This window comes from Sturnira hondurensis, unplaced genomic scaffold (genome assembly GCF_014824575.4).
Source record: "Sturnira hondurensis isolate 20B ecotype Veracruz unplaced genomic scaffold, ASM1482457v3 Scaffold0016184, whole genome shotgun sequence".
In the NCBI taxonomy this organism is placed as follows: Eukaryota; Metazoa; Chordata; class Mammalia; order Chiroptera; family Phyllostomidae; genus Sturnira; species Sturnira hondurensis.
The window spans coordinates 3,541,657-3,568,883 of NW_028088815.1; the positions used below are offsets into that span (position 1 = coordinate 3,541,657).

A 27,227-nucleotide genomic window follows, 5' to 3' on the forward strand; every position below is an offset into this window, starting at 1 on the left:
GTGAATGGGCCTTCCTCACCTATCTCAGCTTAATCAATTGCAAATGTTTCTGTTCTTTCAGTGGAATTGTCAGTTAAGTTTTATTTCAATGCTTTCAGGCATTCTTCCTTTCTTTTTTTTTAAAGCAAGCTAGAAAGTCATTTATTCTGCTGCTAGGCTTTTTATTTAAGCAAGGAAATTAAAGTTGTCTTAACCTCTTAAGCAATGATTTGCCAGCCCTGCTTTGACTATACCAACCCATATAACTTTTCCATCCATGTCTATTTTTCTTTATATAGTACAACCTGCCATATTTGGCCTATATTAACAATGTATAACATACAGATGACCCTCTTCCCCAAACCCCTCTGAGGGAATCTTACTCTGGGGCTCCTTGGCTCTCTCACAGGCTGGTGCTGCTCTGCTACCCTCCCAGCCATGGTTTCCGTGGTCCTCTCCACTAAGGCTCCAGGCTGTGGCACCTGCCCCTTGGCTTCCCTGAAGGAGCATCTCAAGCTGCACTGCTGTTTCCCTGGCCTGTGAGGACTGTGTGTGGCCAATCCCCTGCAAGCCACTGCTGAGAGTTGCCCTGTCCTCCAGTCCCACCCCATGTCCACACAGGATGGAACCATCTTGCCCTTCCTCTTGGGCCTACTGTGGCCCATCCTAATAAAGATGAAGGCAAAGTGCCTCAAGTCTCAGGTTATCACTAACAAAGAGGTCAGCAATGCCACCAAATGGTCAGCTGGTACCATGGCTGCCCCCAGGAAGGCCATGCATGCCACACTGTTTGTGCATTTGCATACTGCTAGTCAATTTTTAAAAGGCAAATCCAGATATTGAATGGATACATCAATCCAGGAACTTGAAGCCTTAGCTACCCAAACAAGCGGCCAACTTCCTGAGTGTCCACAGGTGCACCTTGAGATCCACAGCAATGGTGACAAGACCTTGGAAAGATGGGACCCAACAGCACTCCATCCCCTGCCACACTCAGGTCAGCAGCTGGTCTGGCAACAACACTAACAATATTAACACAACATGCATGGCAGAGAGGCAGAGTAGCACTTGGAGTCAGGACAGTCACACCTCCAAGACAAAGTACAGGCTGAAAGTGGTCCAGGATGCAGTGCTCCTTTCTTCTTTCTAATTTAACTAACAGATGAAAATCATGCTGTGTTAACTGACAGAGAAAGAAAAAGGATCTTTTCAATGACTCACCAATGGGCTAACGGCCATCTGCACTTTTTTAGGTACCCCCTAGAGGGGAGGGGAGGAGTGAGGATGTATCTTCTGGCCTCTCTTCCTTCCTCCCATTTATGTACATTTCCAAAGTCCATCAAACTCTGAAAATATTCAGCTCCAAACAGACCTGTGTGTCCAAAGGCACACAGGTGATACTATGCCTCAAAGAATGGCAAGTACCACCAATTACCATTCATTGTGTCTTTTCCTTAAGCACAACTGATACTTGAGCAAATAACTGACAAAGGAGTCCAATCTAACAGGCCATAGAAGTAAGCTTGAGTAAATAACCTACAGGTGGAGGGCCTTAGGGCTAAAATCGCATATGCATTGTCCCCATATAAATGGCTGATACCTTTGCTGGTCACCAACAATGTGTAAGGCATAGCACAGCACAGCACACAAAGACATTCTCACCTCTTTATGTCATGTTTTTTAAAAGGCAAGAGAAATTAGTCCAGATCACTCTTTCCAGTGCCTGTTGTTTTCAGCTTTTCTTTTTCTGTTTTTTTATAAACAAATTCCAGGTTTTATTGTGTCTCCCACCCCACTTGTATTACTATTTCAATCACTTCTTTCTTCTAATTACTTAGCATTTCTTTTTCTTTCGTCTTTTTTTAATCCCTGAAGGATATTTTCTTTTTTAAAAATTTATTTAATTATTTTCCAAGTACAGTTTTCTGTCTATTACTCCCATCCCATCCCATTCCCCATGCTCCCCCCTCCCTCCCATCTCCACCCTTCTCAGTTGTTGTCCATGTATCCTTTATATATGTTCCTCTAAATCCCTCCCCTATTTCCCCTGAAATTCCCTCCCCTCTCCCCTCTGGTCACTGTCAGCCTGTTCTCTATTTCAGTATCTTTGGTTATATTTTGCTTGCTTGTTTGTTTTGTTGTTTAGTGTCCTGTTAAAGGCGAGATCATATGGTATTTGTCCTTCAACACCTGGCTTATTTCACTCAGCATAATGCTTTCCAGTTCCATTCATGTTGTTGCAAAAGGTAGGAGCTCCTTCTTTCGAGAAAGAACTTTTAATGCATGTCTTTATCCTGATCTACAGGATGAAGACATTGGCTGGTCCTTACTGTTCTGCTTTCTCTGACTTTAATAGTAAGACCCTGTAGAACTTCAACCCAGGCATGTGCCCTGACTGGGAATCGAACCGGCAACCCTTTACTTTGCAGGCCTGTGCTCAATCCAATGAGCTACACCAGCCAGGGCCTCTGTAGAACTTCTAGAACACAAGTATGCAGAAAGAAGTTTTCAGCATTCCAAAGCAGAAAAACAATTATCTTGGATATTTCAAAAACCTGCTGTGTTTAAGTGTTGAGAAGGGCCCAATTTATATTGAATGGATTTTGGGAAATACTTACCACAAAACACATTCAAAGCAATATAATAAGATCTGTTAATATTAATACTAATCATCTCTATAAATGAAGAAGGCATTACTTCCAGTAAGATCTATTTTAAGGTTTAAAAGGACAATTTTCTTCATCTAGCATTTATTGGTTGTGGGAGAGAGAACTAGGTATATTTTTAAGTCCGAATCTCTTACTTGCCTGTTTAGAAAAAAATGGCTCATTTGCTAGGTGGCCCACTTTTGCTACTTTTCGGATTCTAGATCAGACCTGAAGGAGGTTTGGGAGAGGGTGAAATGTGCTCATGATCATTCATTCTTTTCACTTAGTTTCAGAAGACAAGGTGCCCAGAGGATCATACTCCTCTGATTTTACGAGAGGACCTTTTGCCCTGCCCTCTCTCTGAAATCCTATCTGAAAAAGAACCTACAACCCTGAAGACATGTAGTAGCAAGTTGATTTTGTTGAGGAAGTTAAGGTTGTGGCACGTTTCTTCTTAGTAATCACCATGCTGATTTTGTGAAAAAAGAAACATTTGGAGGATTTCCACTGTAGGAAATACGTTAAATATCTGCAATTATGCTTCAAATAAGCAAATGGGGCAGGTATTCCCTGGACATAAAGATCTTTGAGGTATTTTTCACAGAAATGAGGTTCTGAATATATGTCCTCGCACCCTTTTTGGTGGCACAGAGAAGTAATGAGCAGGCATCTTTGCTGGCCCTCAGCGTGCGTGAGGGGACTCAGAATGTAAAAACTTGATGTCCTGTAGATGTCTATTTCTTAGGAATCAAAGGGTGGGGAGGGAGCATGGCGTGGGCCACTTTCCCACATTCAGAGAAATGAGTTCTCACACCAAGCCCTGAGCAGTGGCTCTTCTCTATCAGGGTAAGAAAAGTAAGTGACGGCCTGTGTCTTTTCCATGGCACCACTCTGCCTCCACTCTCTCTCCAGTTTCAAATCTGGAAAAATCTATCAGTCCAACTACTTCAGGTAGCATTCCAAGAACTATGGTCAGGCCTGAGTAATCTACTCACAGACATGCTTCAGAGAAAACATGATTGCCCCACAGAGTTAAAGTTAATTATCAAAAACTAGGATACTTGGGGTTTCCACTTCTTATAATAATATTGCAAATGTAATTAAAACCCCATTACATTGACAATCATAACAATGGTTTTATAATACCATGAGCCTGACAGAAAGTAGGAATTTTATAAATAGCATTCAATGAGTGTTAGACCAGAAGCCTAACAACTTATTGATTTTAAAACAATAATTTTAAAACTCTTATGATTGGCTATAAAGCCTTTAGCAAGACAGTAGTAGTAATTACCATGAAACATACTCTAAAATCAGTTCTGACAATTTTGCCTTGTTTACTTAAATATATCTGATGCATAATTTCATTAAAGTAAATACAACCACCCCTCTTTCAACTGTAAAACAAATCCTTCAACAGGAAAAGATAGGATTCTATCTATCTATACGCAAAACTACCTTCTTCAGTCAGGACTGTTAATCTATTGCTTTCATGCACATGTGCAGTGGCTGAACTAACAAGATGAAAAGCAGCAGCCCTAAAAAAACCCAGTGTATATAATGAATAAAGCACAAAGAAAACGGTATTTGCACACCACCTAAATACCGGCCTGGGAGCTGTCCTGGTCCATCAGAACCCAAATCCAACTTTTCAATGACACCTAAGTGTATAAATACCTAATAGACCTTGCATTTGCAATAAAGTAAACATTAACTGCCTTTCCAAAATCGGCTTATAAAATACAGTGGGTATGTGACTGAATATTTTTAACTAAGAGCTTTAAATACATCCTAATCTGTTTTGTGATCAAAACAACCAAAAGACTTAACAATCACCACTGGGTTTCTATAGCGTAGTACTAAAACATCCCTTCATGTCTCTGACGGTCTCCCAACAAAGCTATTTAGTTGAAAGAAAAGAAGGAAGGAAGGAATAGAGAGAGGGAGGGAGGGAGGAAGGAAGGAAGGAAGGAAGGAATCTAGTTTCCTATCTGATCCCAACCATCTGGGGCCCAATCTTTTATTCTCCCAGCAGCCTCAGTGATAGCACAAATTGATAGCCCTGATTTGTCTCTTTCTTGCTGTTATTTCCTTTGAAAGCCATTCCTGAAACTTCCTCAAGCCTTGAGTTTCTGAGTAACAAGCAGATCTGGTACCTTTTTAAAAGTTAACCACAGTAAATCACCATCTTTTTTTAAATTGAATTTGTTGGGAGTGACATTGGTTAATAAAGTAATAAATCACCATCTTACTTACAGTTAGGTCTTTCCTTCTTTCACACCATTTCTTTGTGCCACCAACCTGAGATGGGGCTCTTCCCTAAGCCAAGTCCTCAGATAACGGTCATGTTTAAGACAGGCCCTGCTTGTCAAAGATTAGAGAGCTGTCTGCAGCATATGCTCCTCTTCACCATAGCCAAGTAGGCCCAATAAATGCTAATACTCAGCATGACGCATCAAGAACTTTAAGCCTCCACAATGTCTAAACAGAAAGTATCACAAATTTACTGAAATTATCTGGCACAAAAGAGAAGAGAAGGAATTAATCAAAGTCTCTCTCTTAATGCAGTGCCTGATTGAAATATCCCAATCCCTTTTTAAATAGGATACTGGTGGCAAGTGACCCTGATGGCATGCCCCAGGGAGACACACAAGGAACACTTGTTCCATTTTTTCTTTTATGACCTCATTAAGGAGGATTTTGAAGATTGTTCCTGAATATGAGAACAAAGTATCTTAAGACATTGCTAGCTTTTTGTGTCTTTAGCCTTTTTCTGCTGGGATGGCCTTTAGGGTCTGTGTGTATAACTAGGTACACTCATGCTCATACTCACCTCCCCCCAAGACAAGAATCAGGCAAGGTGATCTGGAAAAACAGAGCTACATGCCTCTAAATGCGGAGATGAGCTCATTTCTTTCACTGGAAACTTTTGCCAAGACCAACTTGGGATTGGTTCTTTTTTTCATCTTCTCTGAGTTGTAGCTGCCACTAATTAGCTCTGGCGGGTGTTTCAAGGCTCTTACCAAGGGAAGGTGCAGACTGCCAAATCTGCTAGTGTGAAAATACTCCACCGCCAGAACATTTTTCTCTGAGTGTTTGTTGATTCTACGCTTTGATTTAATATGGAAGATTGTATTTTTTCTATCAGAAACAAACATATTTATAACAGAAAACTTAACAGGCAAACAAGGGAAAAACAAGCCAGGAACTAAACCTAAATGCAGTATTTTTATTGACTTCTTTGAAACCAAATAACCTGGCATATTAGTGTGTGCATTCTGCAACAGACATTCAGCCCCATTGTACTATTTAGAAGAGAAGAAAAAGAAACCCTACTGTTTGAAACCCAGCGGAACATCCCCACAACAGGGCACAACTGTTCCCTCATGCATGAATGGAAAGGAGATGAAAGAAAAGATGAACTTCTGAGGTACAGCAAAAAACAAAGACAACAAAAGTGCTGATCATGAGGGAATGACACAATTCATTGCAGCCAAAAGGATGAGAAAAAGGAGCTCAGACAATGGTGAGGACAGCTAAGTGACACGTAGGAGAATTGAAAGATCTACAGAAGTGTCTTTTCTCTCTACCCTTGATGAAAAATAATTAAATGTTAGTACATCTGTCATAAAAACAATCACTGAAACCTGTTACCATCATTATGCATGGTAAACTTAAATACCCAAATTGTAACTCTCCAATTAAACATTGCCATCTCTCAACCACAAATTGATCTTTCTCTCCTACTCTTTCTCCCTCCCTTCCCCTCACTAAAAGTAAATAATTAAAATCTTAAACAAGCAAAACATTGCCATCTCTGTTTCTTAACCTTGCTAAAACGAAAAGTTTTTATTTCTATGATACTTCACAACACATGCTTATGTTGTAAAAAATTATAAAGGCCAAGGGATCCTGAAGCTGTGTGTGTATACATGTATGCATATATGGATACAAAGGTTTAAAACACCCTATGTAAAAGATGGGCTTTAGGAAGTTCATATATAAACTCAGCTTTTGTTTATAAAATATTTTCTGCTTGACTCACATTATAATTATAGAAATATCTGCTCTAAATTTTGGATTGGTTTTATCTAGTAGCAGCTCAAAGCATTTTGGCTTTAAGTTTCTTTGCTCTCAATTTTCACTGCCAAGAAAACATTCTTTGAAAACACTTAATATAAAGGGAGGAAGCTTACACTTTTAGGTAAATGCAGTCATGTGTATGTGATAGAAACTTTTCATAGAATAATTTGATAAGAATCAAATTATCATTTGATGCTTCTGTTTTTCTTAAATGGAGGCATACCTGTCCACACTTCACTAATGTTTAGTCCTGCTAATGAAGTGTTCAATGAGAAAATCCCATCAACCAAATATATTAAAAAGCCACCATATGAAATCCCCACTAGATGTTTATTGCTCCGGAAGTCCACCAGCCTGGGAAAGTCACACTGTTTTAAAGTGAGCTCCTGGGCATTATTCCTTGCTTGATAGCATGCAGCCACTCACAAAACCCCCCAAAAGCAGTTATTGACCCTGTCAGAATGCCTGATTAGTGGATAAATGCTGTAATTGATTAGCTAAGAAGTGTGAATTAAAACAGGGCATGGCATCAATAACCAGCTTCTAACAAAGGTGGTTGATGTGAAATGTAAAACGAGAGCCCTTGGCTATATCTCATCAAAGGCACACTTTTCTTTTTTTATTTAATTATTTTTCAAGTACAGTTTTCTGTCTTTTACTCATATCCCAACCCGCCCCCCAGTGCCCCCCACCTCCCTCCCATTTCCACCCCCCTTAGTTGTTGTCCATGTGTCCTTTATACTAGTTCCTGTAAATCCTTCCCCCTTTCCCCCTGAAATCCCCTCCCCTCTCCCCTCTGGTCTCAAAGGCACACTTTTCTTAAAATGGGAGAGAAAGGGAAACAAACAGACCTAGCATCCTGTTTTCTGAGATACTTTTGTCTTTCCTCTTTGTAAAGATGCTTGTGTTGAGCCACCAGCAAATGATATAGGAACCCACTCCTCAGTCCACTTTCAGTCCACCTTTGGATAGCAAGCAAAGTGAGGCAGTAAATGTTGTCATTGTTCTGGGTCTTTAAGAGAAAGCACATAAGAAATCTTATTTTCTCTTCATTTTGCTTAATGGGAACTCTTTTTACTATGTCCTCATGGCAAAGCACATTCTTCTTGGACGGATTAGAGGTATTACTCACTGGAGCATTGCTTCCATCTGTTTCTGCAGGTGAAAATTCATTCATTCATTCAGTCAGTCAGTCAATCAGTCAGTCATCCAGCATCTAGTATAGAGCAGTTACTCTTCTGAGCTGAGAAGTACAAAGATTTATGGTAAATCTTTTTTTTAAAACTATGGTACATTTACACAATGGAATTTTTTTTTGAGATTTTATTTATTTATCTTTACAGGGGAAGGGAAGGAGAGAGGGAGAGAAACATCAATGTATGGTTGCCTTTTGTGCGTCCCCTGCAGGGAGTTGGCCTGCAGGGAACTGGCCTGCAACCCAGGCCTGCAACCCAAGCAAAATGTAATGTATAAACACAATGTAATATTATTCAGGTTTAGAAAGGAAAGAAATTCTTACACACAACATGGATGAAGATGGAGGACATCAGGGTAAGTGAAATAAGCCAGTCATGAAAAGACAAATCCTTTATGGTTCCACTTATATAAGGTACTAGGAACACTCAAAATCACAGAGACAGAAAGTAGAATAGAGGGCTGAGGGGAGGGTAGAATTGAAATGGTGTACAGAGCAAGAGGTCCCAGAAACCGAGATGTTCCCCCATTACTCATAGTTGGGAGAAAGAAAGAGGCAGATGTCAGGCCTAAGATACTTTGCATATCTATTGCAATTTGATAGCTAGTTAATAGTTGTGGTACTGCCCCAGGGCAAAAGGTGTATGAGACTCTCAGAATGTATCCTGACTCGATACAGTCAGGGAGGCAGTTTCCCCTGTGTCACTGAGTCATGCTTGCCCCGACTAGAGATGGCAGCCTACAGAAGAAAGAAGATATGGGAAACTGGCCAATGTAGCTCCTTGTGAGAAGAGCCACATAGGAAGTGATGTAGGAAGCTCAGGGTCAGGATTTTTTTTAAAAAGGTGGGTAGCCATGAGGAGAAAAAGCCACAATGTAACAACTAGGCAGTTTGTAGGAAAGCTGGTCCACTACGTGGGAGAGCCATGAAGGCTGAGGAGAGAGAGGGAGGAGGAGGAGCCATAAGCCAGGAGGAAATTTTAGCCATGCAGCTGGTAGTGAAGTGGCAGCTATATAGTTTGTAGTCAGGATTTCATCATGTGGCCTGGTGTAGTAAGAAAGGAGGCATACTGCTGCTCTGATTGTGCCCGCTTCAGTAGACTCTGAAGTCCACCAAGTACTCTCCCTCACAAGACATTGACGTGCTGCTGCCTTGCAGACCAGATCTGGATGCTTGGGACATAGGGAGAGGCCACTCTCTTGGGAGTTGTGCCTTCCCAGACTCCACCATGATCCAGTACAGCATGGCATATGTTTTCTGGACTATTACAAGAAGGCTGATGACAATGTACCCCAGATCCTGAAGCAGAGAGCTGCTGTGATAGGATGGCAACTTTGAAGCCCATTGAGTATACTTTCCAGAGGGACTAGAAAAGTGTTTGCGAAGCCAGCCTATGACAAGAATTTGGGGAACTACTGGGCTTGTTTTTGGACTTATACTTGTTTTTGTTCATGGGGGGACAAGGCTCCAAGTAGGAGTGCTCCCAGCACCCCCCACCGAGGTTGGAATTTTGTAAATGAAAACTTGTTTCTTCCAATACTAGGTGTTGAGCCATGCATCAAGGCACCAAATTCATGGGCCAGTTAGCTCAGTTACAAAAAGGAAAGTTAGTTCATAAAGTTGGCAGAATACTAGATTAAAATACTAAAATCAAAAGCAGAAACATGGCTGATCAATAAGTGTTTATCTCTTATCAGCATGCATTATAAAAAATTTTTATCAAAACCTTCAGCCAAGATGGAGGCATAGGTAGGCATACTGTGCCTCTTCACACGACCAAAAGAAGGCCAACAACAAATTTATAAACAAAAACCAACCAGAACTGACAGAAAACTGAATTGTATGGAAGTCCGACAACCAAGGAGTTGAAAAAGAAACATTCATCTAGACTGGTAGGAGAGGCAAAGAGGACTTGAGGCAAGGCAGCAGCTGGTAGGGCGGGCAGTGCCACATTTGCGTGCGGATAAACTGGAAGGAACAGCTAGGTTGTGAGACAGACCAGGCAACCCAGGGTCCCAGTGTGGGAAAATAAAGCCTCAAAACTTCTGACTAAAAAAAACCTGTGAGGGTTGTTGTGTCAGGATAAACTCCCAGCCTCATAGGAGAGTTTATTGGAGAGACCCACAGGGTCCCAGAATATACACAAACCTACCCACCCAGGGATCAGCACCAGAAGGGCCCAATTTGATTGTGGGTAGCAGGGGAAGTAACTGAAAGCCAGAAGAGAGTGAAGCAAGTAACACTGTTCCCTCTCAGATCCCTCCCACACATACAGTGTCACAACCCAGTGACTTGGGTTGTCCTGCCCTGGCAAATACCTAAGGTTCCACCCCTTACTACTTAACAGGTGCACTGAGACAAGAAAGAAAGAAAGGAAGGAAGGAAGGAAGGAAGGAAGGAAGGAAGGAAGGAAGGAAGGGAGAAAGAGAGAAAGAGAGAGGGAAAGAAAGAGAGAGAAAGAAAGAAAGAAAAATGGCCCAAATGAAAGAACAGATCAAAGCTCCAGAAAAAATACAACTAAATGACAAAGAGACAGCCAACCTATCAGATGCATAGTTCAAGAGACTGGTAATCAGGATGCTCATTGAATTGGTTGAATATGGTCATAAATTAGAAGAAAAAGTGAAGGCTAAAAAAGTGAAATAAAGGGAAGTGAACAAAGAACCAACAGTGATAGGAAGGCAACCAGGAGTCAAATCAATGATGTGGGCCAGAAGGAAGAAAGAAACTTTCAACCTGAAAAGAATGAAGAAACAAGAAGTCAAAAAATAAGGAGAGGCTTAGGAATCTCTAGGACAACTCTAAACGTTCTAACATCCTAATCATAGGAGTGCCAGAAGGAGAAGAGAAACAGCAAGAAATTGAAAAACTTATTTGAACAAATAATGAAGGAGAACTTCCCCAATCTGGAAAAGAAAATAGACTTCCAGGAAGTCCAGGAAGCTCTCAGAGTGTCCCAAAGAAGTTGGACCCAAGGAAGCACACACCAAGGCACATGATAATTACATTACCCAAGATGAAAGATAAGGAGAGAATCTTAAAAGCAGCAAGAGAAAAGGAGACAGTTACCTACAAAGGAGCTCCCATAAGACTATCACCTGATTCCTCAAAAGAAACCTTACAGGCAAGAAGGGGCTAGGAAGAAGTATTTGAAGTCTTAAAAGGCAAGGACCTACATCCAAGATGACTCTATCCAGCAAAGCTATCATTTAGAATGGAAGGGCAGATAAAGTGCTTCCCAGATAAGGTCAAGCTGAAGGAGTTCATCATTACCAAGCTCTTATTATATGAAGTGTTAAAGGGACTTATCTAAGAAAAAGAAGATAAAAGATATGAACAGTCAAATGACAACAAACTCACAGCTATTAACCACTGACCTAAAAAAAAACAGTTAACAAAAATGAACTAAGCAACAAGTAGAACAGGAACAGAATCACAGAAATGGAGACCACATGAAGGGTTATCATAGGGGGTGTGGGAGAGGGATACAGGAAGAAAAGGTACAGGGAATAAGTAGCATAAATCGTAGGTAGATAATAGACAGGAGGAGGTTAAGAATAGTCTAGGAATATAGAAGCCAAAGAACTTATATATATGACCTATGGACATGAACTAAAGGCGGGGAATGCAGGGGGCAGGGGTGCGCAGGGAAGAGGGAAATAAAGGGGAGAAAATGGGGCAGATGGTTATTAGCATAACCAATAAAATATATTTAAAAACTGATTAAACTTGGTGAATTTTTATGTAGCCATTTTAGTAATGAATATGGAATAAAATATGTAACATTTTTGGAATATGATGTCTATTATTTCCAGAAAGGTAAAGATGCAACTAAAATGCAAAAAAAAGAAAAAGAAAAAGATTTGTGCAGTGTATGGGAAAGGTGCTCTGACTGATCAAACACGTCAAAAGTAGTTTGTGAAGTTTCTTGCTGGAGATTTCTTGCTGGACAATGCTCTATGGTCGGGTAGACTAGTTGAAGTTGATAATGATCAAATTGAGACATTAATTGAGAACAATCAACATTACATCATGTAAGAGACAGCCAACATACTCAAGATATCCAAATCAATAAAGTTACTGGTGAAAAATTACAGAAAAACTAAATGGACTTTTTGGCCAACCCAATAAAAAGGAATGAAGAAGATAAGGAATCAATGCTTTTAAACATTTTGTGAGAAAATGTATTCCAAAGATAAAGTTCTCCATGAAATCTAAAGAACACTGAAGACATTTTCAGATACATATAGTCACAATTTTCTTTCACTTCAAGAATCGTTTTTCACATAACTACTACAGAGTATGTATGTATGCAACCCCAGATGAAAAAATAAGCCAAGAAAGAAGACATGGTTTGGAGATACAGTGACAAAAGTCAAAATTATTTGCAAGAGAAGTCCTAGAAACACAAAAATGCAGCTGGCCTAGAAAGTAACAAGTTCAATATAGAAAAGACATTTTTCTTCAAGGAAAAGACATATTAGGGTCCACTGAAGGATGAAAACCCCCTTTTAGGGAAACATGAAGGAATGTTCCAACAAAAGAATGAAAATCCAGGGAGATTAGCATCCTTGATACTAGGGGAGAGGGAAGAGAGTTTTGACAAATAGGGCATGATCTATAGCACCAAAGTGCTGGAAAGGGTAAGTTAGTATGAGGATTAAAAATGAGCTTGGATTTGGCCATTCTGAAGGAATTTGAGTCTTTAGGGGTGGTTTCGGAGTTAGAAGAGTGAACATAATCCTAAAGGCCTGAAAATTCTGTGGGACTTGAATGGAATGCAGGGAAGGTAGACACAGACCACCCTTCAAGAAGTTAGGCATCAAGAGAAGTTGGGAGACATCAACAGTTTAGGAAAGTTTGTTTTCCTTCCTCCCTCCCTCCCTTTCTCCCTCTCTCTTTTCCTCTTTCTCTCTGTCTCCATCCTTTTCCTTTTTTCAAGCAAAAGTTTATTTAGAAGGTCACAGAGGTAGAAGAAAGTGAACCATGGAAGAAGTGAGCTAGCTGAGCTGCATGGGCTTAGGAAACAAGTCACAGAGGCAAAAGAAGGACCCTTGGAGCTTGGGAGAAGGAAACACAAAGAGACACCTAAGGGAGGAAGGCATGGGCTGGGTGGAGGAGTGATGGGGAGAGAGAAGGAGAGAGCTATTCTTTTTCATTTTTAACACATGTGTGTAGAATATCTTTGTAGGCCGTGGAGAAAGGGGCAAGGAGTAAAAAAAAACAGAAGAGGGAGGGACTGAATTGGTGTGCCAAGATTCCCCAAGAAGAAAGAAATTAGAAGGTGGTGACTGGAGAGAAAGAACGACTTTTCATCTGAGGAAATTAGGGAGGCAGGAAGCAAGTTCCTTTTGAATTGGAGGGGCAGGAGATTAAGAGGGCTTCGATCCTTGAATCAAGTCCTGCCCTTTTGGACACAGAGATTACTCTTTTTGCCTTTAAGAAAAGAATATTTAAATAAGAGGAAAATTAGAGACAACCATACAGAAACAAGATGGATTAAGGAGATGGATTTTATATATTCCCCAGTGACAGGGAAACTGGTTGGGAGCTATGGGAAGAGCCAGATGAGAAGAAGACAAATAGGGTGTGGCAGCAGCGAGGAGACAGGCTGGACAAAGGCGGCAAGTTCACTGGTCACTATATAACCCATGAAAACACAGGGAAGGAAAAGAGCAAAGCAACGGGCTGGAAAAATTGACTGGGTCTGGAAATGCAGCACCCATGGTAAAATAACACCTTTTTTTTTTTTGCCTCTCTTCCTGCTAGATAAAAACTCACAAATTTCCCCTGGCCAGTTGGTTGGAGCATCGTCCCCTGCACCAAAAGGTTACAGGTCTGATCCCTGGTCAGGGGTGTATGGGAGGCAACCAATTGATATTGCTCGCTCTCTCTCTCTCTCTCTCAAAATCAATAAACATATCCTTGGGTGAGGACAGAAAAAAACTCATAAAATCCCTCCTGTCCTATATTGACCTCATAAGTTTCAATGACAAAGAGCACCAACAAAAATGCTGTATAGTATAAATAATAACAGCTTTATTATTCCCCTAGCTCCACTGGGGCAGAGAAAAGTAGCAGACGGTTCCCAGGAAGAACAAATGTTAGTGCTGCCCAGTCCAGAATGCAACCTGGACACATTGCTCTGGGCCTGTGGAGGGGAAGGAGAAACACTGTCCAATCTCAAGTTTCTTTAAAAACAAAGAAAGAAAAACCCATGCCACCAATTTAAAGAGAGGTAGGAGTGAAGCCAGCTACAGAAATGCAGGAAGAGGGCTTTCTTCCTGAGCACATCTTTCCTAGTGCTTAATTTCACACAGCTGCTCATCTGCATGCCGTTTTATTGAAAGAATTCACACATCAAAACCTGCAAAATAAACTCCCACCTCTTATCAAGAATTTGGGAGAGGATGGGCAATCTTTAGGAGTTAAAAACTTATAAGGGGTTATGATCTTTCAAAGAAAGAGAAATCAAGCTGAGAAGGTAAGAAGTGTGGTAAGAGAGAAAGCAGACTTCTAACACCAGCTTTTCAGAAAGACACAGGAATGAAAGAGCACAGGAGTTTTTTTTGAACACCTGTTCTCACTAGGAACGTTTTTTATACACTATTTGGAAGGAAGGAAGGAAGGAAGGAAGGAAGGAAGGAAGGAAGGAAGGAAGGAAGGAAGGAAGGAAGGAAGGAAGGAAGGAAGGAAGGGATACAAGCTGAAAAAAAGGAAGTATATTTCCCATTGGCCAGGAAAGTGGCACAGTTAGGTTCTCAGGTCCATGAGAAACACAGAATACAGCTGAGGAGGAGAATGTCAGCTGTGCAAAGTACTACAGACTGAGTGGCTTAAATGATAGAAATTATCTTGCCATTATGGAGGCTAGAAATCTGAAATTAAGGCAGGGTTGGTTCCTCCTGAGTGTGGAGCAAAGGACTTGTCCCAAGCCTCTCTATTTGGCTTGTAGATGGCCATTTTCTCCTTGTTTCTTCATACATTCTTCCCTCTAAGCATTCTATCTCAGTGGCCAAATTTACCTTTTACTTAAGGACATCAGTCATATTGGATTCAGTCCTATCCCAATAACATAGTCTAACTAATTACATCTGCAACAACCTTATTTCCAAATAAAGTTACATTCTGAGTATTAGGATTTAGGATGTCAACAAATGAATGTTAGGAAGAGACACAATTCAACCTATAATAACAGCTAATATTTATTGGGTTCTTACTGGGTGTCAGACATTATGCAATGCATGTTTCATACAATCCTCTTAACCAATTATTCCCATTCTATATATAAGATAAGACACAGGGAAGTTAAGTAATTTGCCCAAGATCAAACAGCTGATAATTAATGGGGCTAGGATTTCAGAACCTGGTCCCTGTGGATCTCAAGTGCTTAACCACTACCTTCTACTCTGTATGTAAGAAGACAGTATACCACTCATTCAGATATCTTTGTAATAGAATCAACCAATAAATGCCCAAGTGAATAAATGAATGAGTACCTACCTCAATGCAGAATGAACAAACTTAGTGGGTGGCTCAGAATTTATATACAGTGAGGTAGGGCCATTGTCCAAAGCATCCAGCAAGTTACCATAGCATCCTTAAGCCCAGTGAATACTAAGTGGTGTCTGCAGAAAGCACACTAGCTTTAAAGTCCAACAGAATGTGCGTGGTGTCAGGAGACACATGCATTAATGATTTGTAAGTGCCCCAACACAAATAAAGCAATTCTGAAGTGATTTTCAAAGGTGAGAGAAATGATAGTTAAGGAGCTAACCTTAGAAAAAATGCAATTCGGGTAATTATGCAAACCACCAGGCTTTATTAACTTCCTAATGCAAGGTCAGCTGTCATTTCAGCAACACTACTAACTACCATTACAGTGAGAACTCTTCTTAGTAACCAGCATTTCAAGCTTGAAAATGTGTTTTTTTATAAAACATACCAATGTAAATGATCATTCAAAATCATTAATCTGGAAATCAAGGCCAAACCTCTCTCTAAAAAGAAAATTATGTCACACTTGCACTTAAAGCACTCAAGTTCAACTAAATGCACTTGGGGGAAAAAAGTTGAAAGAGAGAAATACTTTAAACTGTATCCCTGGCCCTGCCACTGAACTTGCTAAGAAGAAAGACAAGATGTAAGTCAGTCAATGGAAGTCACCCAGATCATCCAAGCCTCTCCTCCTGTCTTGGGGCCTAAATGTGATGCCTGAGTTTAAAATCAAGTTTCAACATCTCATCTCTGACTCAAAGTGTAGCAACCTTCCCCTTTTGACATTTAGTAGAAGAAATGGAGATCTGATCCTGTGCTGGAGGAAAAACAAATCTGTGATTAGTTTAATGACATCTTGATTTAACAGAACATCATAAGAGATTTGAACTTGAGTATGTGTGACTTTCCCTTCACCAACTGACTTTATGCTGAATGCTCAAGAAAGACGCAGTTACTCCACACTTCTCTGATACTCTATTGATAAGTTTTTGTCTCAGAAATAACATGGCACAGATAACCCCAAATTACCAAGAACCCTAAAACCATTCCTGCCATAGTGCAGCCCCGATGCCTCACTGACAAAGATGTAATACCTGCAGCCATTCGACAACAGGCCTCTTGGGCTGCAGACCAGGCAAGAGGCCTAGAAAGTGGTAGACTAAGTGTATTCAGTTTTGAAACATTTTTTATATTTTGCTTTTCTGGATATATTTGGTTCATGGGTATATTGTATCTTTTCCAATAGCTTTGCCCTCTTGTGTTTTTGTTCCTTTAATTGTGACTAAATATATAGAGAATGCAATTTACCATTTTAACCATTTCTAAGTATACAGTTCTGTGGTATTACATGCACTCACAGTGTTGTGCAACCATCACCATTATCCATCTCCAGAACTTTATCATCATCCCAATCTGAAACTCTATACTATACCTGTTAAAAACTAACTTCCCATTCTTCACTTTCCTCCAGCCCCTGGTAACTGTTATTATATATTCTGTTCCTACGAGTATGATTACTCTTGGTTCCTCATGTAAGTAAAATCATTCAACATTTGTCCTTTTCCATCTGGCTAAGTTAATTTAGTATAACATTTGAAAGGTTCACCTGTGTTTTGGCATTTGCCAGAATTTCTTTCCTTTTCAGGGCTGAATAATATTTCATTTTATGAATATACTACATTTTGTTTATCCATTCATTTATCAACAGAGACTTGAGTTGCTTCCATCTTTTGGTTATTATGATAATGCTGCTATAAATATGGGTGTGCAAATGTCCCTCTTTCCAATTCCTGTGGGTATATACCCACAAATAGAATTGCTGATCATATGGTAATTTTATGTTTAATACCTTCATTGTATTTTGCTTATATGTAATGTTGTAAACAATGTAACTGTTGTAAACAGACACATCCTTGCAATGTGCTGGGTGAGGTGAAGGCAGCTGGGGTTTCTAAATGCTTTAGATAACTGAGATCACTTCCATGTTTTCTGAGTTTGGCTGTGTGCACAATGCTAACGGAGATAAAAGGCTAAAAGCTGAGGATGACCAGTGTAGATGAAAAAACTCAATCTGTTGACAACAATGTGATTAGTAATCTGGAACAGTGCTCACTTGGGCAGCACATAAACTAAAACTGGAATGATACAGAGAGGATTAGCATGGCCCCTGCACAAGGATGGAATGGAAATTCAGGACGTGTTCCTTATTTTGCTCTTCTAATATCTGTGGGTGGGGAAAGTGAGTCTGGATGAGCAAGTACCTTACTCAATTCAGGGTCCTCCCAGTCTCAAACCCCATCCATAAATCCTCCTCCTACTAAAAAAATTGGGAACAATCATACAGTTTATTGTAGTGTGCTACTTCCTTTTGCATTAATTTCATCAATTTAAACAACAGGCATTTATTGAGTGCTGACGGCCAAACAGCCCCATTCTTGGGCTGTAATCCTATGCCTTTTGGGATTGTCTGTACATTGCTGAATGCCTCATTCATCGAAAGTGTTCAAAACATTGGTTGGTTTCCCTGTTCACAAGTCCTAATATGAATACATAACCTATCAAAGAAAGAAATGCATTGGATTAGACAAACAAGTTAATGGATATGATCATTATTTATTTTTAAGTCCTACCTACCATCAAATTTAGTATATAATCATGTATAGATTTAGAGGAAATCAACCCATTCCTATTGGGCTATTTTATTTTTTAAAAATATATTTTACTGATTATACTATTACAGTTGTCCCATTTCCTCTCCTTTATTCCCCTCCACCCTATACACCCCCTCCCACCCACATCTTCTCCCTTTAGTTCAAGTCCATGTGTCCTACATATAAGTTCTTTGGCTTCTGCATTTCCTATACTATTCTTATCCTCCCCCTGTCTATTTTCTACCTACCATTTATGCTTATTTTCTGTACCTTTTCCCCCTCTCTTCCCCTCCCACTCCTGCTATGATAGCCCTTCATGTGATCTCCATTTCTGTGATTCTGTTCCTGTTCTACTTGTTGCTTAGTTCATTTCTTTTTTAAGGTTCAATTGTTAATAGTTATGAGTTTGTTGTCATTTGACTGTTCATATCTTTTATCTTCTTTTTCTTAGATAAGTCCCTTTAACACTTCATATAATAAGAGCTTGGTAATGATGAACTCCTTCAGCTTGACCTTATCTGGGAAGCACTTTATCTGCCCTTCCATTCTAAATGATAGCTTTGCTGGATAGAGTCATCTTGGATGTAGGTCCTTGCCTTTTAAGACTTCAAATACTTCTTCCTAGCCCCTTCTTGCCTGTAAGGTTTCTTTTGAGGAATCAGGTGATAGTCTTATGGGAGCTCCTTTGTAGGTAACTGTCTCCTTTTCTCTTGCTGCTTTTAAGATTCTCTCCTTATCTTTCATCTTGGGTAATGTAATTATCATGTGCCTTGGTGTGTGCTTCCTTGGGTCCAACTTCTTTGGGACACTCTGAGAGCTTCCTGGACTTCCTGGAAGTCTATTTTCTTTTCCAGATTGGGGAAGTTCTCCTTCATTATTTGTTCAAATAAGTTTTTCAATTTCTTGCTGTTTCTCTTCTCCTTCTGGCACTCCTATGATTAGGATGTTAGAACGTTTAGAGTTGTCCTAGAGATTCCTAAGCCTCTCCTTATTTTTTGACTTCTTGTTTCTTCATTCTTTTCAGGTTGAAAGTTTCTTTCTTCCTTCTGGCCCACATCTTTGATTTGACTCCTGGTTGCCTTCCCATCACTGTTGGACCCAAGCAGCCTATTGGGTGTGTGGGCGCCCACACCCAAGTCTGGTAGCCTAGCTGGCACGTGTGTGTGCATCTGTGCCTACAGCCCAGCCCACAGAGAGGTCCTGCCGAAACCAGAAAAACTGGATTGGACAGTTTGAAACAAACAAGGGAGAGTGTTGGGTTTTTTTTACTTTTTTTCCAGTAATCATAAATTTTTAAAATTTCATTATTGCTTTATCTTTCAATACTTTGTTCCTCTCCTTTCTTTTTTCCTGTTTTAGTCGTTCTTCCTTTCATCCCAAACTTACTGCTTTTTCCTCCCTTCTCCTGCCCTTTTTTCTTTTTTTATGTTTGTTTGTTTGTTGCTTTCTATACCACTGTAAATACTTCACAACACATCTCTCGGGTCTTAGCCCACTTTAGAGGTTCCTGAATGCTATTACTGTAGTGATTAACTCTATTTGACCACACACTACACCTAGTTACTATTCTTTACTCTCACCTGACCTCAAAATCTGAACGCCCACAACCTCACTGCTTTCTAGATTCAACTCAGAAGCCTTCCCTCACCAACAAGAGACTTATCTTTCATCCATTCTTTCTTAAAAGTGGCAAGTTGGGTTGAAGATTACTGTTAACACTATATATAGCCTAAAGATCTTCTATCTCTTCTCTACCAGCTGTGACAGTAAATATCATAAAGTACTCTCCTGCTATCATAAACCATTTTGCCTCCTGCTATCATAAACCATTTTGCCTCCCCCTCCAACTGATCACACACACACACACAAACAAAGGAGTAGGTGGAAGCAGAGAACATCAAGATACCTGCAGGAGACTGCACCACTGAATCTCACAGAAGTTCACACCGTAAACCCAGGGAGTCAGAACAGATCAATTTAAGAAGCTGAGGCTAACAAGAACAGTCTCACAAACAGTGGGAAGACAAAGGAACAATCCCCAAATAAAAGAAAAGGTGGAAGCCCCAGAAAGAATGTTAGATGAAATAGAGGCAAGTCAACTATCAGATGTGGAATTCAAAGCACTGGTTATCAGGAAATTCAAACAGCTTACAAGGAGCTACCAGAAACTACAGGGGAGCTACAATGAACTCTTTGAAAACTATATCAACATGAAAAAGGAAATAGAGACTATTGGCAAAGGCCAAGAGGAAATGAAGAATACAATTTTGGAACTGAAGAACACAGTAGAAGGAATGAAAAGCAGGATCGGTGAGGCAGAAGATCAGATCAGCAAGTTGGAAGACAAAGTAGAAAGAATCCCCCAGAAAGAGCAAGAAAAGGAAAAGAGGCTCAGAAAGAATGAGGAGGGATTAAGAGAAATGCAAGACAATATGAAACATAATAATATCTGAATAATAGGAATACCAGAAGGAGAAGAAGAAGAACAAGGGATAGAAAACCTATATAAAAGAGTAATGATGGAAAATTTCCCTAATTTGATGAGAGAAAAAGTCACAGAAATCCAGGAATCACAGAGAGTCCCAATCAAGAGGAACCCAAAGAGGCCCACTTCAAGACACATCATCATTAAAATGGCAAAATTCCAAGACAAAGAGAGAATCTTAAAGGCAGCAAGGGAGAAAAAGGAAGTAACATACAAGGGAGCCCCAATAAGGTTAGCCAGAGACTTCTCAATGGAAACACTCCAAGCAAGAAGAGAATGGCAAGAAATATTCCAAGTAATGAGAACCAGAGGCCTACAACCAAGGCTACTTTACTCAGCAAGACTCTCAATCAAGATAGAAGACCAAATAAAGAGTTTCTAAGACAAAATAAATCTAAAAGAATATGCCTCCATCAAACCAGCTCTGCAAGAATTACTAAAAAGACTGCTTTAAGGAAAGGAAGGAAAAGAGAGAAACACAGAGGAACTCTGGTACAAAAATGGCAATGAATAAGTACCTACCAATAATAACCTTAAACGTAAATGGATTAAATTCTCCAATCAAAAGACATAGAATAGCTGAATGGATAAGAAAGCATGACCCACACATATGCTGCCTACAAGAGACCCACCTCAGGTCAAAAGACCATCACACACTAAAAGTGAAAGGATGGAAACAAATTTTCCAAGCAAACGGACAAGGAAAAAAAGCCGGGGTAGTAATTCTAATATCAGACAAAACAGACTTCAAAAATAGGGCCATAAAGAGAGACCCAGAAGGGCACTTCATATTACTCAAGGGAAGAATCCACCAAGAAGACATTAACATCATAAATATATATGTACCCAACATAGGAACACCCAAATATATAAAGAAAATCCTAGAGGACTTCAAGAAAGATATTGACAGCAACACAATTATACTGGGGGGGTTTAACAGCCCACTGTCAAAAATGAACAGATCTTCTAAACAAAATATCAACAAAGATATAGCTGCACTAAACAACACCCTAGACAAAATGGACTTGACTGATATATATAGAGAGAGCCCTGCATCCCAAAGAAGCTAAATACTCATTCTTTTCAAATGCACATGGGACATTTTCAAAGATAGACCACATGATAGGACACAAAATGAGCCTCAACAAATTCAAGAAAATTGAAATCATATGAAGCATTTTCTCTGACCACAGGGGACTGAAATTAGAAACCAATCCCAAAGAAAAAACCCAAAACACCCAAAATCATGGAGACTGAATGGTATGCTATTAAATAATTAATGGGTCAAGAATGAAATTAGGGAAGAAATCAAAAAGTTCCTGGAAACAAATGAAAATGAACTCAAAACAATCCAAAACTTATGGGACACAGTGAAGGCATTCCTGAGAGGGAAGTTCATAGCAATACAGGCTTACCTAAAACAGATAGAAACATTTCAAACAAACAACCTAACCCGACGCCTGCAAGAACTCGAGGAACAACAACAAAGACAGTCCAGAGCAAGTAGAAGGAAGGAAATAACCAAGATCAGAGCAGAATTAAATGACATAGAGACTAAAAGCACAATTCTAAGGATCAATGAATCCAGGAGTTGTTTTTTTGAAAAGATAAACAAAATAGACAAGGCTTTAAGTAGGCTCATCAAGAAAAGAAGAGAGAGGACACAAATAAACACAATCAGAAATGAAAGAGTAGAGATTACACCTGATACCACAGAAATAGAAGGAACTATAAGGAAGTACTATGAAGAACTGTATGCCAAGAAATTTGAAAACCTAGGTGAAATGGACAAATTTCTAGAAAATTATAATCTTCCAAAACTCAATGAAAAAGAAGCAGAAAGCCTGAACAGACCAATAACAGCAGATGAAATTGAAGAAGTAATCAAAAAAGTACCATCACACAAAAGCCCTGGACCAGATGGTTTCACAGGAGAATTCTACAAAGCATTTAAAGAAATGCTAACCCCTATTCTTCACAGACCATTTCAAAAAATCCAAAATGATGGGAAACTCCCAAACTCTTTTTATGAGGCCAGCATCATCCTAATTCCAAAACCAGATAGAGACACAACAAAGAAAGAAAACTTCAGGCCAATATCGCTGATGAACATAAACACTAAAATCCTCAATAAAATATTGGCAAATCGCATCCAACAACACATCAAAAAGATCACACACCATGACCAAGTGATGGGATGTAAGGATGATTCTATATCCACAAATCAGTAAATGTAATACATCACATAAACAAAAGCAAAGACAAAAATCACATGCTCATATTAATAGAAGCGGAAAAAGCTTTTGATAATGTACAACACCCATTTATGATAAAGGTACTCAGAAAAATGGGAATAGAGGGAGCATTCCTCAATATAATAAAGGCCATATATGAAAGACCTACAGCCAACATCATACTCAATGGGCAAAAACTAAAAGCTTTTGCACTAAGATCAGGAACAAGACAAGGTTGCCCACTTTCACCACTTCTATTCAATATAGTATTGGAAGTTTTAGCCTCAGCAATCAGGCAAGAAAAGGAAAGAAAAGGCATTCAAATTGGAAAGGAGGAAACAAAACTGTCATTGTTTGCAGATGACATGACAGTGTACATGAAAAATCCTATAGACTCTAATAAAAAACTGCTCAAACTAATAAATGAATTTGGCAAAACAGCGGGATACAAAGTGAATATCCAGAAATCAAAGGCATTTTTGTATAATAACAATGAAGCAGCAGAAGCAGAAATCAAGAAAAGAATCCCATTAGATACAGCAAAACCAAAAATAAAATATCTGGGAATAAACCTAACCAAGGAGGCAAAAGACCTGTATGCAGAAAACTACACAACACTGAAGAAAGAAATCAAGGAAGACACAAACAAACAGAAACATATACCATGTTCATGGATTAGAAGAATTAATATCATCAAAATGTCCATACTACCCAAAGCAATTTACAGATTTAATGCAATACCTATTAAAGTATCAATGGCATATTTCACAGACATAGAATGAACACTTCAAAAATTTATATGGAGCATCAACAACACGGAATAGCAGTTGCAATGTTGTGAAAGAAGAACAAAGTAGGAGGGATCACAATACCTGGTATCAAACTGTATTACAAGGCCACTGTAATCAAAACAGACTGGTACTGGCATAAAAACAGGCACATAGACCAATGGAACAGAACAGAGAGCCCAGAAATAAACCCAACTCTCTACAATCAATTAATATTAGACAAAGGGGGCAGTAACATAAAATGGGGTAAAGATAGCCTCTTCAACAAATGGTGTTGGGAGAACTGGACAGCTATGTGCAAAAAAAATGAAACTTGAGCACCAACTTACACCATGCACCAAAATAAATTCAAGGTAGATAAAAGACTTAAATATAAGCCATGAAACCATTAAAGTTCCAGAGGAGAACATTGGCAGGAAAATCTCACATATTTCACGCAGCAACATTTTTACTGATATGTCCCCTAGAGCAAGGAATATAAAGGAAAGAATAAACAAATGGGATTTCATCAAAATAAAAAGCTTCTGCATGGCTAAAGAAAACATTATTAAAATAAAAAGACACGCAAATATATGGGAAATCATATTTGCCAATGATACCTCAGACAAAGGTTTAATCTCCAAAATATACAAAGAACTCACACAACTTCACTCTAAGAAGACAACTAACCAAATTAAAAAATGGGCAAAGGACTCTCCAAGGAGAAGAAGGAGAAGAAAAGGACTTCTCCAAGAACAGACACTTCTCCAAGGAGGACATACAAATGATCCAGAGACACATGAAAAGATGCTAGCTATCAGAGAGATGCAAATTGAAACCACAATGAGATACCACTTTACACTGGTAAGAATGGCTATCATAAACAAAGCAACAAACTACAAATGCTGGAGAGGGTGTGGGGAAAAGGAGACTCTAGTCCACTGTTGGTGGGATTGTAGGCTGGTACAACCATTATGAAAAACAGTGTGGAATTTTCTCAGGAGACTAAAATTGGACCTGCCTTTTGACCCAGCAATTCCACTGCTGGGATTATATCCTAAGAACCCTAAAACACCAATCCCAAAGAACATATATACCCAATGTTCATAGCAGCACAATTTACAATAGCCAAGAGTTGGGAGCAACCTAGGTGCCTGTCAGTAAGCGAATGGATCCAAAAACTATGGTACATATACACAATGGAATTCTATGCAGCAGAAAGAAAGAAGGAGCTCCTATCTTTTGCAACAGCTTGGATGGAACTGGAAAGCATTATGCTGAGTGAAATAAGCCAGGTGGTGAAGGACATATACCATATGATCTCACCTTTAATAGGAAGCTAAATAACAAAACAAACAAGCAAACAAAATATGACCAAAGACACTGAAATACAGAATGGGCTGACAGGGACCAGAGGGGAGAGGGGAGAGAATCACAAGGGAAAAGGGGAAGGATTCACAGGAACAAGTATAAAGGACACATGGACAATAACTAAGGTCGGGGGTTGGGAATGGGAGTGAGGTGGGGAGCACTGGGGGGGGGGGTTGGCAGGATTGGGAATATAAGACAGAAAACTGTACTTGAACAATAATTAAATAAATCTAAAAAAAAGAGAGAGAGAAAGTAGTTGGGCCATTTGCTAGTGGAAAATTAACCCTCAGGGTAAGCAGATAGGGATTAGGAGTGAGACAAAGAAAACCAAATTTCTCCGCAAAATCAAGTAACAATCTCACCTTTAACAGAAACCTAAACAACAGAAAATCAAACAAGCAAAATATAACCAAAGACACTGAAATAGAGAACAGGGGGACAGTGACCAGAGGTGGAGGAGAGGGAATTTGAGGGAAAATAGGGGAGGGATTTAGAGGAACATATATAAATGATACATGGAGAACAACTGAGAAGGGTGGAGATGGGAGGGAGGGGGGAGTATGGGGAGGGTGGGTTGGGATGGGAGTAATAAACAGAATACTGTACTTGAAAAATAATTAAATAAATTTTAAAAAAAGAGTTGAGGTTGGAAAAAAATTACCTGACTTCATACTAAGAGGCTCTAGTTATTCAAATAGAGAAAGTCACTGTGGAGATGGCAGCCCAGGAAATAAAGGATGAAGGTACAAACAGGAACACACACTTTGTGGTAGAAGAGGGACCTACAAAATAAATCAGTAAATTTAGAACTGCCAACGTTTGCATGATAGTCTGAATCCGTTGAAATTTTCATTTCAACTAGATTACACTTTTTAAGGGAAAGTATCCTTTTCTTTTGAAAGGTATTATATTCACATGGTTCCAGAAAGGTACCAAAGAGTTCATAATGAAAAGTGTTCCTCTCACCCACCCCATCCTTCTCTGCCCCCAGTTTACCTCTATGAAGCCCACCAATGTTATCAGTTCCTTGTGTAACTGAGCACAATATTTTTAAGTAGTTTATTTATTTAGTTTTAGAGAGAGAGTAAGGGAGGGAGAAAGAGAGGGAGAGAAACATTGACCTGTGAGAGAAACATCAATTGGTTGCCTTTTGTACATGCCCAGACTGGGGACTTGCATGCACCGTGACCAAGAATCAAACTGGTAACCTTTTGCTTCCAAGCAAAGTGTTTAGATACAAGTTCAGAAGCTCTGAAGGCATCTCTGGATACCCAAAGTAGGTGAGATGAAGTTATAAGGGGCTATTTTCCAGGAAGCATCTTAATCTTTCCCCCTCACACCTGCTTTAAAGCAGAAAAACTCAAGGCTATCAGTTTTTCATCCTGAACTCGCAGGGAATTCCACATGAAGCTTCCTTTTTCAACCACGAGTCAATTTTTTAAAAGCGCCCCAAAAGTAAATTAAATTTTAAAACAAAACCAGATTACTCTGGCAGGGTAGTGCCATTCGTTAGAGCATCGTCCCCATATGCCAAGGTTGGAGGTTCGATCCTGAGTCAGGGCACATGCAAGAAGCAACCAAGGAATGCATAAATAAGTGGAACAACAAATCAATGTCTCTCTCTCCCCCCTAAAATCAATAAATAAAAAAATAAATCTAAAAAAACATATTAAAAAGATCTGTGATGAAAAGCAGTGCCTAATACATGATAATCAGTAAGTGGTTGTTGAATAAATGTGATGTGGCTCTAAAATCGGACATACCTCAGTTCAAATGTTGGCTGCCACTTACCAAGGGGTGATTGAGTCTTGCTTCACACCTTTTCAGAAAAGGGGGTAAATACACACCCTCACCTAGCTGCTGTTATGTTGTTGGAATTGAATGAGACAATATACGAGGTCTGACCAGAAAAACTCCAGCCATCGTTAATATAACAAGAATGGTTTGCACATCAATGTAACCTGGCAGCTAAGGAGAGTGGACTGGTATGTGCACAGGTGAACAATGAAAACTGCACTGTACTAGTCAGTGGGGGTGGGAGACGCCACTGAATGAGCATGTGTACTCTTTGGCCATCACATTCAAAATGAGCAAGTACAGCAACAAATCTGCATCAGATTTTGCATTAAGCTTGAACACCCCTCTGCAGAAACTATTCAGATGGTCCAGAAAACTGAAGCTACTCGCAACTGGTGCCTAGCAGCTTCATCACGACAAGGCCTGCACTCCTATGCCCACTCATGCATCACGTCTCGTGTAGAGTTTTTTGGTGAAACATCAAATCACCCAGGTGGCTCAACACCCAACAGACCAGATT

General features: G+C 39.6%; 1 protein-coding gene, 1 non-coding gene and 1 pseudogene across 2 annotated transcripts in view; 1 reads left to right on the forward strand and 2 right to left on the reverse strand.

Annotated features, from left to right (window-relative positions):
* CLYBL (citramalyl-CoA lyase) overlaps positions 1-27,227 on the reverse strand; it is a 271,761-nt gene that overhangs the window by 152,151 nt on the left and 92,383 nt on the right. The gene's annotated exons all lie outside the window — the stretch shown is intronic.
* The window catches only part of LOC119000677 (ribonuclease H2 subunit B-like), a 61,506-nt pseudogene that overhangs the window by 22,260 nt on the left and 12,019 nt on the right, over positions 1-27,227 (reverse strand).
* On the forward strand, positions 17,508-17,614 carry LOC119000717 (U6 spliceosomal RNA). The gene has a single exon (XR_005069384.1). It is a non-coding gene; the product is annotated as a U6 spliceosomal RNA (small nuclear RNA).